The sequence below is a fragment of the Rhinolophus hipposideros genome, assembly GCF_964194185.1.
Source record: "Rhinolophus hipposideros genome assembly, chromosome: 3".
NCBI classification, from domain to species: domain Eukaryota; kingdom Metazoa; phylum Chordata; class Mammalia; order Chiroptera; family Rhinolophidae; genus Rhinolophus; species Rhinolophus hipposideros.
The window spans coordinates 92,671,355-92,674,804 of record NC_138049.1 but is presented as its reverse complement, the minus strand read 5'-3'; the positions used below and the strand labels follow the sequence as shown (position 1 = coordinate 92,674,804).

General features: G+C 42.1%; 1 pseudogene across 1 annotated transcript; it reads left to right on the top strand.

The window, feature by feature from the left end:
* Positions 1-203: 203 nt before the first annotated feature.
* On the top strand, positions 204-1,770 carry LOC308495916 (developmental pluripotency-associated protein 2-like; annotated as a pseudogene). The gene is made up of 2 exons: positions 204-608; positions 1,306-1,770. The product of its transcript is annotated as a developmental pluripotency-associated protein 2-like (transcript).
* The last annotated feature ends 1,680 nt before the right edge of the window (positions 1,771-3,450 follow it).

Here is a 3,450-nt window from a genome sequence, read left to right as displayed (position 1 = left end):
TAAATGTAATTTTAAAATCAATTAATTGCATAATGTACCTCTTTAATATTTGTTCTTTATTATTTTAGCTGTACACTCTGATGGCCTCTTCACATGACGATAATTTTGTAATTTAAAAAAAAAATAGAAAGAGAGGTTAAAAGGAATAAACTGCAGGTATCCTTAACTGTGCTGGCTTTGCTGTTCTCTGAGTGTTCCTGGGAATGGCAAATTCAAATTTTGATAGCAGCGAAATGGATTTCTTTGAGGTTGAATTATCGGAAGAATGTGTGGTTCTCACATTGGTTCCAGTCAGTGAGGAACCTAATGAAGAACATCAAATGGAACCAAGCACTTCTTCAATCTCAGAAGACAACCAGAAGATTCCTAGGACAGATGATGAAGTTTATCTTCCTCAGACGAGTGAACAGTTCAAAGCTTGTCCAAAACCAATGCTCCCCTTGCCAACCATTTTGCCTTCAATTAATAAAGTGCATTGGGACACTTTGCGGAACTGGTGCCATCAATTTAATTTGAATACCGATGGCAAGAAAATAGATGTTTATCTGAGGCCCAAGGAACATGCTTGCTCTGAAAAAAAACAAAACATTCCTGAAATACTACAGGAGGCCACACTGCAGTTTGTTGCCATGCAGCAGGCTACCCGTCTGTCTCCTCCTACCTGCCCCTAAAGCAAGGAGAGTCTGTGAGACGGATCCTTTCAGGGACTTGGCTTCACCTTTGTGCTTGCACCTATGTCTCCCTGTTTGGTCCCAGAAAGATGGCTGGTCAGCCAATGACTAGTAAGATTCCCCATGGGGGGTGGGGACAACTCAAGCCAGGCACAGTCGAGTGCGGACCAACAGGAGAACCCACAGGGTTCGTAGAGGTGGGCACAGCCCCCCACATTCCCCTTGCTAAGGAAATCCTCTGCCTCCGTGGCTGCATTCCTTCCCACAACCTGCAAGAGAAGAGGTTCAATGATGTGCTCTCCATCTATTCAGATGCATGAAGGTTTTGTCCCTTGGGGAAGTACATACATCCGGAGACTTACAGTCCAGCTGCCTACAGGCAAGGGTGATTGGCTTGAATCAGTTTCCTATTATGATGCATGGGATTCACAGATCTTGAGATTGACAAGCTTTATCTCCTTTACTTCCTCACCTAACTAATAAAAGCTAATGTGTAGGCCTCATTCGGGGCCCAGTCCTTGAGGCTGCAGATCCTTGGCCCCGCTTGCACTCTATTCATGGCTACTGTCTTTTCTTAACCCTGTGCCGCCCTCCTCGCTCCCCACAACCCTCGTTGCACAGGACTCGACAGCAGTCAAGTTCAAAACAATGCAAGATGGTGACCAAGAAAGCAAGGAGCAAGAAAAGTTGTAAGATGAGTGAGAGAGAGCAAATGAGCAATAGCATTGAAGCGATAACTTCAGCTCAGTAAGCCATGTTGGCAGCATGGGCAAGACTTGCTGAAAGAGCCGTTCAACCTAAGGCTATGAATTCATGTCCCATTCCTGCTTCTGCTGAGAACTTTCTGCTGCAATCCTCTGGTGTCAGGTGGTGTGTGGTCCATGGCAGACCTCTCTTGGCAGACAGAGAGGGCTGGGTTCACCTGCAATTCTATGCAGGTCAGGGGTGGGTTCCTGACCCTCCTAAGAAGATGATTTCTCTCTTCCTGTGACCGGCCTGCACTTTCCCATTCCCAGACCTAGAAGATAATATGTTATGTCCCGACTGTGTTAAGAGGAATCAGAGGATGATGGAAAGATTAACTACAATGAAGAAGTAGAAGCAACCTGGTTTGAACACACCCACATCATTCCTTTTGGATAGGCCATGTCTTAATAAAGAATACATGGTTTATAGATAGCTCACAGATACATTGACTTGTATCCCAATGATTGCTGTGCTCTCTCCTGGCCATCCTCAGTGTTGCCTGATGCCTTGGGTACAGATGTGAATGTCCAAATTCTGTATTTGAGGTCTGCCAAAAAGTGACTGCCACTGCTGCTTCAAGTATTTAGCTATAACATATAGAATATAATTTGGTTTTCTTTTAATTAATAGATTTTTTAAGCAGTTTTAGATTTTCAGAAAAAATTGAGCAGGAACTAGAGTTCCCAAGAACTGTTCCCTGCACTCCCCCATTTTTCCTACTGTCAACTTCCTGCACCAGAGGGGTACATTTAGTGAACCTACATTGAACCATTAAACCTACATTGAACCTACATTGAACCTACATTGAACCTACATTGACACATCATTTTCACCAAAAGCCCATAGTTTACATTAGGTTCCACTCTTTATGTTTTACATTCTATGGGTTTTGAGAAATGTATAATGACATATCCACCATTATAGTGTCATACAAAATAGCTTCACTGCCCTAAAAATTATGTGCTCCACCTATTCAACCCCTGACACATTTTCTGTATCCATAGGTTTGCCTTTTCCAGAATGTCATATAGTTGGAATATACAGTTGCCTTTTCAGATTGACTTCTTTCAGAGAAATATAAATTTAGGATTCCTTCACATCTTTTCATGGCTTGATAGCTCACTTCTTTTTTTGTATTTGTTTTAAATTAAAGTTTGTTGGGGTGACAATTGTTAGTAAAGTTACATAGGTTTCAGGTGTACAATTCTGTAATACATCATCTATATGTCACATTGTGTGTTCACCACCCAGAGTCAGTTCTCTTTCCATCACCATATATTTGATCCCTTAGCCCACTTTTTTTTTTTTTTTTTGAAGCAGTGAATACTCCATTGTCTGGGTATACCATAATTTGTTTATCCATTCACAAATTGAAGGCCATCTTGGTTGCTTCCAAGTTTGGGCAATTACGAATAAAGCTGGTATAAACAAACAAACCAAAACAACCAAAACACACATGCGCACACGCGCACACACACACATACACACAAAGAATAAAAAGATACTTTAGTCTTTCCTTTTATCAAGGTTGTTAAATTTTATTTCCTTATTGATAGAAAAGTTAGAAAACTTTTTTAAAGCTTTTCATCATGTGTAAATTTAGTAAGTGTGACAGGGGAAGGCAGAGTTGCAGTGACAGTATCTTTCTTTTGCAAATTTTCCAAAAACCTGTGACATTTCTAGGACTCTTCCAGGGCTGCAGAAGAGGTCTGTGCAATTGAGAGGTCCTGAAGCTCAACCTTCATTAGCTCCACGGCACATCCATCTCTGCATGGACCTACACTTCACCCATGAGACCTAATCATAAAGATTTCACACCAGAAGTGAAGAACTGTAGAAAGCAGGAGCCCTTACATGTATCTGCCATTTCACAAGAATGACAGAGGCATCACTCTTCCTGAATTTCCTTGCTGACATTTCTTGTCTTGAGTCCCCAGAGTCATTGGCTCGGGCTGTGGAACCTGTGCCCAGAAGCAGTAGTGTTGTCTGCCCTTCAGCGGCCCTCACAATATGACGTGGGTGTGGACCCAGG